Source organism: Myodes glareolus, chromosome 11 (assembly GCF_982192425.1).
Source record: "Myodes glareolus chromosome 11, mMyoGla1.1, whole genome shotgun sequence".
In the NCBI taxonomy this organism is placed as follows: domain Eukaryota; kingdom Metazoa; phylum Chordata; class Mammalia; order Rodentia; family Cricetidae; genus Myodes; species Myodes glareolus.
In genome coordinates this window covers 15,202,208-15,216,658 of record NC_142036.1, presented here as the reverse complement: position 1 = coordinate 15,216,658, position 14,451 = coordinate 15,202,208, and positions in this window count along the sequence as shown.

Below are 14,451 nucleotides of genomic sequence, written 5' to 3'. Positions count from 1 at the left end.
AAAGTGACAGGGAAGCCGAAGATGAGGGCACCGTGGATCTGGTTGACCGCCTTTGGGGGCTTTCTTTATGTTAATCCTGCCTCCCCAGCATCTGACTAAATTGAAAAGAGCTACCAGCACCGCCCCATGGACCGCTGACCACTGTTGCCTATCCTCAGCCCACCCCCTGCGGTGTGTCCTGTAATCTCTGCCTGCCTGGAATCCGCTGGATGGGGCACCCAGAACTCATCTCTACCCACTGGCTTTTTCCAGCCTCCTGACATCTGCAGTTCTGACTACTATTCTCCATGTCGCAAGTGCCCATGGCTGCAGAGAAAGCAGAGGTTTGGGGAGATAGAAGCAGCCGAGAACGGGGGCTTCCAGCTCCGTTCTGGGTTTCCAGTTGGCCATCCACTGCCATACCCACTCTGGAGGACAATGTTCTTCCAGCATCCCAGCTACAGCACTGACTTTATCCCGTCCTGTGTTGAAAGGGTTTCTCGATCTTCATGGACTCCCTTCATGCCCGACTTCACCATTTCTCATCTGGTCCTTGTGCTTTTCAGATGGTTGGATCACGGCCACCTGAGAGCCTCTTGATTGCTTTGCTCTTTATGTTGAAATTCAACCTTGAGCTAAAATGTTGTCATTTTGTTGGCCACAGGTGGTTGGATAGACCTGCTCTCATTTACCTGTCACTGTGACCCTAAGAAGGAGACAGTGTTTCCCTTTAGTAGAGAGGAGATGGGGTTTTGGGAGGTACAAAGCCAGAGCTGGAAGATCAAGTTCTGAGCTCTGGGTGTCTTCTGTTCTTTACCGTGTACACGTGCCACATTGTTTTATGGGCTCTGCCTGGGATCTGTTTTGTAATAACTTGTAGCAAGAAGCTATCAAGCCGGATGTGGTGGTATGCATCTCTAATCCCAGCATTTAGGAGGCTGATGGACAAGCATCACAGGGTTAGAGGCAGCCTGGTTCACATACAAGCCCAGACCTCACAACAGTATGAAAAAGAGTTTTGAGCCATTTATACTTATTTTTCTTTGCCTCAGTTTGCCCATCTGTAAAGTAGGGGAATAGTAGTATCTACCTGGGGAAGTTTTTGGTCAGAATTGCATAAAATAATAGGTGTGGCCCATGATAAGAGATCACAGCTTTTGCTGTATCCCTGTACTCTGCGGGAAGGTCCTGAACCTCCAACCTCACAGCATGGGCGCATGATTGGCAGCCTTGGGTACTCAGCCCAGTGGCTAAACGACAGTGTCTGCTTCCCTCCTCGCCCACACTCACTTCCCCTGCACAAACAGCATGCTCAGGAACAAGACGATCTGTCCTTTTCGCCGATGCCAGGGACGGCAGCTGGCCCTGCTGATGTCTGAGGCGCTGAGACCAACTGCTGCAATTTGTACTTGTGTAGAAGCAATGCTGGAGCAGCAGGTCCTCTGAAGCCAGCCAGAGAGGCCCAGCGCCGCTCTCCCAGGGACACTAAAGGAAAATCACACGCTCTCCTTAGCTTTACATCCCAGGTGACAAGGGTCTTGAACAGTACCAGAGCATCCGTCCTCTGTCCTTCCTTCCCTCCCTCCGTCCTCTCTCTGTCTCTCTGTCTCTGTCTTTGTCTCTCTCTCTCTCTCACACACACACACACATACACACTGATACAGGTCACAGGGCATCACTTGGTTTGTGTCACTTCCAAATTTGCTTTCTTATTTTTTCCTTTTGAGACAAGGTCTCACTCTGTGGGTCAGGATGACAATCTCCTGCTCTGGCGCTCCAAACGGAACAATCCGAGCACCGCTGTTGCTCTCCCTCTGCCTCTTGACTGCAGATGCAATGTGACAGCCGCCTCATGCTCCCCATGCTCCTGCTGCCATGCCCTCCCCACCACCATGGACTGAAACCTGGGAGTCAAAATAAACGCTTCCTTGCCTTTTGTTTTGTTTTGTTTTGTTTTTTAGATTTTAGAGACAGGATTTCTCTGTGTAACAGCCCTAGCTGTCCCGGAACTAGCTCTTGTAGACTGGGCTGGCCTCGAACTCACAAGGATTCATCTGCCTCTGCCTCCCAAGTGCTGGGATTAAAGGCCACCACCTTTAATCCTTATTTATCCTTATTTATGCGCCACCACCGCCTGGCTGCTTCCTTGCTTTTTGGGCAATTTGTGAGGACAACAGAAAAATAACTGTATAACTGTGTATGTATGTATGTATATATATATATATATATATAAAAACTTGTGGTTAATTATATAGATATTTGATTATATAAATATATATTTTTTTGATTTTTAGCAAGATAGCTACTATAGGAACTTCCAATGGCAAACTGTAGGTTCAGACCCATCAGAGTCATGTGTCTCAGGGACCTCTTTAAATTCTGTTTAGGTTTCTTTGTTTGTTTATCTTCATATTTCTACATCTTGTGCTTTCTCTGTTCTTTCTTGGTTTTCCCATTTGAGACAGAATTTATCCAGATACAGGTCTGTGACCTCAGCTACTTGGGAGACGAAGTAGGATCATCTCTAAGTCAAGGCCTACCTAGGTTACAGAGTTCAGTGCCAGTTCCTCAGTTAGCAAGATCCTATTTCAAAGATAAAAAAAAAATTAAAAGGGACTGTAGAGGGGCTGGAGAGATGGCTCAGCAGTTAGGAGTATTTACTGCTCTTGCAGGGGGTCTGAGTTGGGTTCTCAGCACCCACAGGTGACTCACAACCATCTATAACTCCAGCTCAGGTGGCTCTGATAATGCTGGCCTCCATTGGCATTTACGTTCATGTGCACACAGTTACACAATACACATACACATAGTTAAACATAAATCTTAAAATGAAAGAAAGGAAAAGGACTGTACGGAGCTAGAGAGATAACTGAGCAATTAAGAGCTCTTATTGCTCTTGCAGAGGACCAGGGAGCAGTTCTCAGCACTCATATGACATGCTGGCTCACAACGGCCTGTAACTCCAGTTTAAAGTGATGTTTGGTGCCCAGTCAACAGTATTCACTGCTGGTTCAAATTGTGGACAGACTCTTTTGATAGCAAGTGCTGTGTTTATGCAGATCAGCTAGTCAAAACATGGTGATTGGTAACGGTAGAAAGTCAGTGTTCTTTCTGTTCAGTGTGTTTCAAAGCCAGCAGCATTTAACACCCCAACAACTAAAGAGATGCCTTCCTGGCCACGGTGCCTCATGCCTTTAATCTTAGCCCTTGAAAGGCTAAATCAGGTGGCATACCTAGAGTTTAAGGCAGCCCGGGCTGCAACTACAAAACAGCACACTGAAAGTCAGGAGGTCTTTATAGAGGCCCTCCCAGAAAGTCAAACTGAAACCCAGGAAAGCCCTTTCTAAAAACAAAACAACAAAAAGCTCCACTCACTTTTCTGTGCGTGGGTTGAGGTGCAGGCAGAGATGGCACGTGTGCCAGGGCATGTTTGTGGAGGTCAGAGAACAACCTGTGGGAGTCTGTTTCCTCCCGCCATGCGGATCCTGTGGAACACACTCAGGTGGTCAGACTTGGCAGCCAGTGCCTTTACCTGCTGAGCCACCTTGCCAGCCCTGTAGCTTCTTCCTTTCTTTTACTCTTCCTTCCTTCCTTCCTTCCTTCCTTCCTTCCTTCCTTCCTTCCTTTTACTCTTTCTTCTTCTTCTTCTTCTTCTTCTTCTTCTTCTTCTTCTTCTTCTTCTTCTTCTTCTTCTTCTTCTTCTTCTTTTATTTTTTTGTTTTGTTTTGTTTTTCAAGACAGGGTTTCACTATTTAGATCTGGCTATCCTAGAACTTGCTTTGTAGACCGGACTGGCCTTTAACTCCTAGATCCGCCTGCCTCTGCCTCCCGAGTGCTGGGATTAAAGACACATGCTACCACCACCCAATTTGTAGCTGCTTTCTAATTAATAAAGAAAGCTACCTCTTGCTTGTGGTTGCTTCTGTTGGTGTTTGTTTACTTGCATATATTGTTTTAGGCCAGGGTCTTGTCCTGGACCCTGGAACTTAACTATGAAATCCAGGCTGGTCCTGACCTCCCAGTTCTGCCTCAGCCTGCAGAAGGCTGGGTTTACAGAAGTGAGCCACTGTGCCTGGCTAGTTTGTATCTTCAGTCTTGGGGAAACTGGTTTGTTTTAGAGGTAAAAGAGGTCAGTCAGTCGCCCAGGAGGAAGCAGCTGCCCCTGAGGCTCCCTTGGCTATTCAAAAGGCAGCAGTTGCAGTAATTGGCGCTGATGCCCCAGGAGAAATGACTCTGCTGTGTTTTTATTGGTATCGTTGTTGTTTTTATTAGAGGTCTGGTTACAACCTTCTAAGACAAAAAACACAAACCTAATAAAGGACTTGTACCCAGAGCATATAACGAACACTTGTAACTCAATAATAAGACAAACAACCCAATAAAAAATGAGCACAAAATCTTGAACATGCTAGCAGAGATACAGATGACAAATAAGCCTAGGAGGGGCCATCATCTGTCATCCTCACTGCTGAAGTAAAGGCCAGGTGATTAAGACTTCAATATCACGGGCGGGTGAGGGTGCTGAGTCCCTGAAGCTCTTAGACAAAATAGTTCATCCCTGTCAAAAGCAGTCAGGTATTTTCCTTTATTAAATTATGTGCTTGCTTATATGGTCCTACTGCTACTCCTTTACCCTTGAGAAATAAATCATTCACATTCAGATTCATAGGTTCATAGCAGCTTGGGCCATAATAATAATCTCAAATTGAAAATAACCCAATATACATCCCAGCTCTTGAGAGGCAGATGTAGGAAGATTGCCACGAATTTAAGGGCAACCAAAGGTAACAAAGAGACTATCTTCTTTTTCACTCTTTTTTTTTTAAAAAAAACTTACCTTCTTTATTGATTATTTCAGAGAATCACATCATGCACCCCAATTCCCTCCACTTATGAGATAAAATAAAGTAAGCAAGCAAGCAAATAAACAAAAAACAAGAACAACAACCTCCCAAAACAAAACAACAACAACAAAAACCCCAGAGAAACTATCTTAAAAATAATAATGATTTTTTTTTAAAAAATGTGGGGAAGAGTCAGTCTGTGGTAGTGCACGCCTTTAATTCCAGGACTCAGAAGACAGAAGCAGGTGGATCTCTGTGAGTTCCAGGCCAGCCTGGTCTACAGAGTGAGTTCCAGGACAGCCATGGCTACACAGAGAAATCCTGTCTTGAAAAAAAAAATGTGGGGAAGGCTGTGGCAACAATTCATTGGGTTAAACACTTGTCTTCATACAAGCATGAGGCCCCAAGTTTGAATCTCCAGAACACAAATAACCAGGATCTGGTAGGGAGCATATGTAATGCCAGCATTCATAGGGCCAAGATGTAAGGGAGAAATAGGAAAATCTCCAGAAACTCTCTGGCTAGGTTTTGTAGCTCAGTGGTAGAGTGCTTGCCTGCCACGCATAAGAACCTAGGTCTGACCCTTCCCAAAGGATGGCAGCAGTTGGAAGCTGGCTCTGGAGGTACAGTACTGTAATCCCAACTACTTGGAAACTGAGCCAGTATCTCAAGTTCAAGACCTTCCTGAATGACAAGGCAAGATCAAGGTCAGCATAGGCAACTTAGTAAGACATTTTCTCACAATTTTTAGTACAAAAGGGATGAGATGGTGAGATGGCTGAATGGGTTAGGGTACGTGCTACCAAGTCTGATGACCTGAGAGTTCAGTCTCTGGGGCCCACATGGGTGATGGAGAGAACTGACCCCCACAAGCTCCCCGATCTCCACACAGACAATCTGGCATGGCTTCCCATAAATAAATGTAATTAAAATGAAATAAAATAAAGGGACCAGGCTACAGCTTAGTAATAAAGTGTTTGCCTAGCATGCCCAAGGCCCTAGGCCTAAGTTCCCAACACCAGATAAATTAAGGGCAGGGAGAAAAACAACATCACACATACTGAAATATGAGATGCTTCCCTTGCTTGAACAGTGCCTCCCTCTCCCCATATCCTAATGGATTCTGATGTTCAATGGTACATGTTCTAAGGGCATGCTTACCGTAAACGTACAGCTTTGATTAGGACCCAAGCTACAGGCACAAACTCCAGTGGCCAAGCACTCCTCCCTGAGGGAGGAAAGCCTGCCTCTCAGTCTCATGTGTAACCCCAACAGGGTTGCAGCCTGTTCCATGGGCTCTCAGTGTCTGGACAGGAACTGGGTCAGATGTGTTTGCCTGCAGAGTTACCCATCTGCCACCTTGTTTTTCTGTCAGTTTGGGGTAAGATAACCAAGTCCATGTCCTATCCTGAGAGGACATGGGCACATAGGCCTGTCCCTGGCTTTCAAGCGCATACCCAGGTTCCCATGTGTGGGAACAGCGTCTGGGCTGGGCTGTGTGCATATGATAGGGTCTGGGGTACCTGCTAGCTGTCAGGGGAGCTGCAGAGAACTCACTCGGGACTCTGGGAGTAGTGGAACACAGCCATGAGCCAAGCTCTCATCCCGAGTGTATGCTCAAGACCCCACTTTACTAGGTGGTGGCACATGCCTTTAATCCCAGCACTCGGGAGGTAGAAGCAGGCGAATCTCAGTGAGTTCGAGGCCAGCCTGGTCTACAAGAGCTAGTTCTAGGACAGGCTCCAAAGCTACAGAGAAACTCTGTCTCAAACAATGTAATAAACAAACAAACAAATAAATAAATAAGACCCCACTGGACTTTATTTACAGAGATGAAATCACTAAGAACGTGAAGTGCAGTTGGTTAGCCCATGTCTGAGGCGGGTCTTCCTTAGATGGAGCATTGTCCCACCGCACTGGTAGACAAAGCCAGCCTGACCAGTATAGTCAGATCACATCCCATCAAGGAGGGCCCAGTGGGATCTCTCCTTCTGAGTCGCTCCTCAGGAATGCTCCACCTCCTTCCTCCTTGGGTATGCTCTCTGCCCTTTGTTGTTGGTCCTTGTATTAACCTCCCAGGTCAGTCCAGGGGATTTTGGAGGCCTGCATCTCTGCAGCACACAGGGCAGACCAGCAGCAAAGGAGAGAGCACAGGCTTTCTTCATCGCTGTACACATAGACTCGCTGGTATTCACTGCTGTGGGGTTCCAGGAGGCAGCTACCTCCTGTCCAGTCTAACCAGGTCATTTGCCCTTTCCTCAGTTCCGGCTTCTGCCTTTTAAAGTCAGATTGTTAGTTTAGTTTGTTAGCTTTTTTTTTTTTTTTTAATGCCTGTATGTATGTATGTCTGTATATTGCCTGTGTGCCTGGTGCCCCAGGAAGCCAAATGAGGGCACTGAATCCCCTGGAGCTGGATTTATAGACAGTTGTGGGCTTTGCTGTGGGTACTGGAAATCAAACCAGGGTCTTCTGAAAGAGCAGCAAGTGCTTTTAACTGCTAAGCCACCTCTCCAGCCCCAGTTTGTTTGCTTTGGCTGAGGGCATAGTTTCCTTCTAGGCCCTTACTAATTTGGGAAATCCTACTTGCCACACTAAAGGAAGACACTGGGATTGGTATTCCCACTGTTTAGGTGAGTAAACAGAGTCAGAGAGGTTAAGCAACTTCTTTGAGGCCACGAGGCTTCTAACTGGCAAGGCGGAGACTTGAACCCAGGCCACTGACCACAGAATCTTGGCTTCTACCAGTTCAAGTTTTCCTGGCTGAGTCTGTCCAGATGTGTGATGGTGGTAGACATGGCCCCGTGGCAAGGGTGGCCATGTTAGTGTTTTCTGTAATTAGGCCTCTGGGGTGGGGTTGAGCTACCTGCCAAGTGCCTTGAGGACTGTTGACAGGAACTTGGAACCTGCTCCTCTTTCCTGCCAGGCACCCTCCAGAGACAGAGGAAGCGACCTGGAAGCGGTACCTCAGAGAGGATGGGGCTGCGCTAAGGCCTGAAAGCTGAGCATGAGCTGCAGAGGGCCTCACAGGGAACCCTGGAAACACGATAGCATTGTGCTTCTTCACTGGGGTCGCATAACTAGTCCAGTCTCCAAAGCCCAGGGTGCAACAGCAGTGCCCATGGTGGCCAGCACACTGAAACAGAGAGGCGATGGGCTGTGCTGAAGGCTAGCCAGAAGGTCACCATTGGAGGGTTCATGGCCTGCATTCCTAAGCATTCCTGTTGAAAGCCGAGACTCCCCCTCCACCCCCCAGTTTGTGACTTTCTTAAAGTCTGTGTGGACATGTCAGGTGGTTGTGGCATGTCTGGAAATGTGCTGCCTAACTCTTCCTCCTCTGCCTTGTGAGATTGAGTGGGCACACTCGATCACACGGCACGGAGGCCTGGAGTTGCCCTACAGCTGCCGTCTGAGGCCGCATAGCAGCCCGGGGCTCCTTGATCTATGCTTATAGTTCCATTATCAAAACAACCTGGCTTGCGGCCAGTGGTGCAGCTTGTGCCAGGCAGTGGGAGGTGGGATAGGGATTCAGTCTGGGCTGTAAGCTCTGGCCTGGGACCTGCTGGCCAGGGAGGAGCAATCTGTTTGGTAGCTGTCAGAGTCAGTGTTTTTCTCCCCGGAGGGCCTGGGCTCTGCTGGCAGCAGAAAGGAGAGGTTGATGGTGCCACTGACTCTTCTGGATGCTGCTCCCATCTTCTTTGCCTCTGGCCTCTTGGCCATCATCGATGGACTTACTTGTAGCTAGGTCACCTACAGCCCCAGGAGGGTTAGTCCCGTGGGCAAAGGAAGTGCAGCTTGAATCTTTTTTCCTCAATACCCTGCTCAGCTCCAGTCGCGGGACCTGCCTCACAGCCCCACCCAGAAGCAGTCTCCCAGTCCCAAGGAAGGCAGATTTGGAAGGGATCTGTGCCAGGCTTCTCCCAGCCCCTAACTTCTGCTCCCACTGACCTCTATCATGGCTATCAGGACTGATCTTGCCAATTCCAAGTGTCTCCCTGTCACATCTTCAATTGCTCCCCTACCCCTCACCCCACCCCCACTCCCATCTCCAGCCTTTGCTGCCTTGCTCTGCTATCTTTATTATCAACTTGGCCTTCAAGGTCCAACTTGGGCAGTCCCTTCCCTAAGTGGCTGTTCCGGGCCACCTAGGTCTGTACTTTCTACTCCAAATGTTACTGGCTAGAGAGAAGCGCCTGGGCCAGGGCAACCCTTTTAGGGTGAAGAGGCAAGTCACTAGGGATATCTCAATGTTCTGGGTGGGGACAGCTGGCTGCCAAAGGCTGCAGGGAGGGGTTTTCCATACCTTGCCCACCTGGCCCCCTAGGGCCTATACGCCTACATCATCACCTTTAGTGATTGCTCAGTAGCAGTGACTTACACCACCCCGAGCCTCAGTAACTTCATTTGTAGACGGAGGACAAGGAGACTAGTGCCAGGCAGCAGGCTACAACATGCCAGGCCTCTGTACCTAACACCTATTGGTAGCTGCTACTAATGACAATGATTCAATCAGCCATCCAAGCCCTGGGGGAGAGGAGATTGTAGCAACTCCAGCTTTGTACTATCACACCCTTCGAGCACTTGTGTGTGTGTGTGTGTGTGTGTGTGTGTGTGTGTGTGTGTGTGTGTGAGTTTACAGGTACATGTGCTTGTGTATGCACTGGTGGCAGCAAGAGGAGAGTATTGGGTATCCTACTCTATTTTTTTTTTTCCTTATTCTTGGAGCCAACCTTCAGCCAACAATTCCCACCCTCCTCTCCTCTGTCTCCCCTGCCCTCCTCTGTCTCCCCTGCCCTCCTCTGTCTCCCCTGTCCTCTTTTCTGTCTCCCCTCCCTTCCTCTATCTCCCCTGCCCTCCCCTCCTCTGTTTCCACTGCCCTCCTCTGTCTCCCCTGCCCTCCCCTCTTCTGTCTCCCCGCCCTCCTCTCTTCTGTCTCCCCTTCCCTCCTCTGTCTCCCCTGCCCTCCCCTCTGTCTCCCCTGCCCTCCTCCAGTACCGTAGTTACAGGTGCATTAGCACCACACCAGCATTTTTTTCACGTGGGTACTAAAATCCTAACTCAGATCTTCATGTTTGAGCATCTCTGGAAAGTATGGAGGGTGCCCCATCCCTGGATGAAATGTGTCCTGGGACGCATGCCAGGTCCTCAGCCATTCTTGGATTCTGCCCCTATGCAGAGTCACCTTAGTTCTTGCCAGGCCTAGGCCCATATGCCCTCTTCCTGTCATTGGTGTCATTCCCTGGGTTTCCAATCTGGGTTCCACACTTCCTGAAGGTCCACACAGTATCCTCCAGACTCAAATCAGATCAGGCCATGCTGAAACCCTCTGGCTTCTGATTGCCTGCAGGATAAGGTCTGACCTTCTTCTGCTCCTTCCTGGTTCTTTGTCTCTGCTTCTACTCCCTGAACATCAAGGGAAGAAGGGCTCACAGCGAGAGGCTGCACTTTTTCTAGACTTCTAAGGCTCTACCTGCCCTGCTTCCCACCGCTCAGTCTGTTCTGCTCAGAGGCAAGTATGTGGGACACTAAATTGGGCCTCTGACCACTGTGGATGGAATCTCGGGCCTGTCCTGGATCACTGGAACCTCTGGTTGATCCTTCATTCACTCTGTGCCTGGCTCCCACCCACCCCCAGGGGCCTGGCCAGACGTGAGTTGGCAAGAGTTGGTCAGTTGGGTTCTGCTCCACAAAGAAACCATCACAGTTTGACAACTCAGAGTCTCTGACACTCTCCTTGTTGGACTCTGTCCACCCAATCCTGTCCTGCCCCTCTGGGCCAGATCACCTTCTGTGTCCCAGTCCTTGGTCACCCTCTGCCAAGTAGTCTGCCCTTCTTGTCACACATGGTTGGACTTCCTAGCCTACCCACTTCATGCTTGTGACTGGTTCTGTCTACCTGTTAGGCAGGCCCTCCCATTATCCTACCTGATATGGCCCCCTGGACACTATCTGGGCAGAGGGATCAGCTGATAAGGAAGCAGGAAAACCCCCAGGTATGTGCAGGGAAGCTGCAGGAGCCACTGTGGTGGCCAGAGGAGCCACTGCAGTGACCGTAGCTGTCCATATATTACGTTTGCCCCTGTCCGCCAGCCTTTCTTCTGCTCTAGAGGTTAGACTCAGGGTTCTGAGTCTCTGGGGAAAAAGCCTCACGGATAGGAGAGCCAAGTGGTACAGCAGCTGTCTCTCCCATACAGGGCCAGGGCCTGGGGCATGTGTGAAAGGAACCCTCAAAGGTTCCTGGGACATCCCTTCCTGAATGCTGGCAGGTGGGGGAAGCTAGGACAACAAGGGGGGCTCCAGGTTGAAAGTCTTGCTCCCTAACATCCTGGGGTCTGCATGGGTGTCCAGTTTTTCTGGACTAGGACCTAGTACTTGGCCTTCATGGAAGTGACCAGTTTGGGCCTGCCCTCCAGGGGTGAGGCATCAGCTCCAGGCTCCTCTTCCTGAATGCAGTAGCCCTGCCTGTCCGCCACACTTCCTTCCTGTGGACTTCAGCTCCCCCGGTCCGGCCGGACTGCCATTCTTTCCCTGTTACTCCTTCCTTGCTCTCTCATGGCTACCCGTTCACCTCTGATCCTGTGTTCTGGACTAGGAGTCAACGATTGTGTGAACAATAAGGAGGGTGTGGACTTGTCTTCTGGCACCTGACACCTCTTCCAGGACCTAAGTGGGGTGGGGTCACCAAATGACCCATCGGAGCCTCCTAGCTTTCCCCTCCTACCCAACTGCTAGCCACCTATCTCTACCGTCCTTGTAGCCCATCACCCAATCCCTCCTCAACGTTTCACCTCCTTTCCCTTTGGAAGGGTTCAGCTTAACTTCGCCTCTACAGTGGCTCCTCTCCATCCCTCTTGGACAGAGCTAGCTAAGTGGGAGCAGATGGATGCTGAGACATGGATACCCCTCAGGCTAGGCTTCAGGATTTTATGGAAGATGGGTAGTGTCTTACCCCTGAGTGCAACTCTGGGGTCATCAGATGAGCCAATGATTATAGCAGCCAAATCAGCACTTATACTGCAGTGGCCACTAACAATACAGCGCAGCTAGGCCACAAGATCTCCTACAAGACCCAGGGATACTCCTTCACAGTGAGGGTACTCCCCTGCTTGGGACCTGATGATGGGCGGAGCCTGCTGGAAGCCACAGTCACAGTTCAGGTATGTCTGCTCTCCCACAGACAGCATCTTGGATGTCTGGACTTTACACAGTCCATGCTGGAAACTACCAGCTTCTGCCAGTACACAACGGATAGACAGAACTGCTGGGGCTCCTAGCTCTAGTCCAGGGGAACTCCGGGACAAGTATGTTGGGGAACTCCACGGTGAGCCCTTTTCTCAATACACTCTGATTCAGTAAAAATTTAGCTAATTTATGTTGACCTTTAGTATTATTTATACTTACTTCAGGTTGGTGGATAGAGGGAAGATCAAAAAACCCGAGTGTTATGAAGATGTTGTAATGAAACTCATGGACCAGTGAAATGGCTGAGGGGTAGAGATGCCTGCTGCCTAGCCTGACCCCTGAGTTCAGTCCCTAGGGACCTTCGTGGAAGGGCAGAACTGACTTTCAGAGATTGACCTTTGGCCAGGTGTGGTGGTACATGTCTTTGATCCTGGCAGTCCTATCAGGAGGCAGAGGCAGGAGGATCTCTGTGAGTTCAAGGCCAGCCTGGTCAACCTAGTTTGTTCCAGGACAGCCAGGGTTACAAAGTGAGACCCTGTCTTAGAAAAAAAAAAACCAACAAAATAAAACCAAGGAGCCAGGTGGTTGTGGCACATACCTTTCATCTCAGCACTAGGGAGGCAGAGGCAGAGGAATCTCCGTGAGTTCAAGGCCAGTCTGGTCTACAGAGCTAGTTCCAAAACCACCAAGGCTACACACAGAGACCCTGTCCTAAAAAACAAAAAAGATTTTGTCAAAATAGAAACAAAACTCCCGGAGTTTGTATAACACCACTTATATAAAGTGTCCAGAAAAGACAAGTTCACAGGGACAGAAAGTAGGTTAGCAATTGCTAAGGACTGAGTGGGAAAGGTATGGCAAGAGTGCTAACAAGTCTGGAGTTCCTTTTACCAGTGACGAAAATGATGGAGTTAGGTAGTGATGGTGTGGATAAGGTAACTTTGTGAATATAATAAACATGATCCAGCTATGTACTTTGGGTACATTTTTGGAACTGGGACTATAGCTTAGTGGTAGAATGTGTGCTTAGTATAGTATACTTGAAGTCCCGGCTTTATCCCCACAGTCAAAATAAGGAAGTGACAAACATATGCATGGCTATAGGAGAAGACTTCTCCTTTGTTTCCCAATCATCCAGACCCGAAATAATCACACAGAAACTGTATTATTACCACACTGCCTGGCCTATTAGCTCACACTTCTTACTGGCTAGCTCTTATATCTTAAATTAGCCCATTTCTATTGGTCTGTGTATTGCCATGTGGTTGTGGCACACTGGTGAGGTTCTTTCCGGTGCCAGGTGTCTGTCTCCTAAGGTGGCTATGTGACTTCTCACTGACTCCACCTTCTTTCTCAGCATTCAGTTTAGTTTTCCTGCCTAGCTCTATTTTGCTAAGCCATTGACCCAAACAGCTTTATTCATTAACCAATAAAAGCAACACATATATAGAAGGACTTCCCACACCACATGGTGGCACACATTTGTAATACCAGTTTGTGGGAGGTGGAAGTTTGGGAGTTCAAGGACATCCATGGCTACATAGCCAGTTGAAGAACAGCCTGGGCTATGTAAGATCGTTCTCTAGCTGGGTATGTTGGCACACACCCTTGATCACAGCACTGGGAAGATCATACAGAGAAACCCTGTCTCAAAAAAACAAAAACAAACAAAAAGACCTCTCTCTAAAAACAATCTAAAAACAAAAATCAGTGAATAATAAAGTTATTATTAAAAAGTGAATAATAGGTACTAAAGGAGTCTGTTTCGTGGTATATGAGCTATGTTGGTAGAAGCTGTTACTTATGAAGACAGTGGACTTTCATCCTGACAAGGTTATGTATGGCTTCTACTTCTCTGTGATCAGTCCCTAATACTGACCATGAACCCTGTCCACCATCAGCCTACAAACAAATATGAAGATGTGGCTGGAGGCTGAGGCTGGAGAAGGCTCCTGTGAAGGGTCAGGCCTCTCTGGTTGTGATCATGGTACGAAGTAATCGTGGTAAATTGTCTGTGACAAGACACATCTCCTAAGGGTTTGCATGTCTCCTAAGGGTTTGCATGCATCACTACATTAGGCCTCTGTATGACCTTGAGAACAGTAATTCTGTCCCCAAGTTACAGATGAAGAAACCGAGGCTAAGTGACATCACAGGAAAAAGTCTTTTACAGCTAAAAGGCAGCAAACAGGACATGGTGGCCCATGCCTGTAGTCCCTGACCTCAGGAGACATAGTTAGGAGGATGGTCACAAGCTCAAAGCTTGCCTGCTCTACACGGTGAGTTCCAGGCCAGCCCGGCTATGGGGTGAGAGCTTGTCTCAAAGAAAACAAAACACCGGGGGGGCTGGAGAGATGCTAAACCCAGGCTCTGTTCCCTAGGACCTGCAGGTAGCTCACAACCCTCTGTAACTCCAGTTGTAAGGGGATCCCTGCCTCTTCTGAACTCC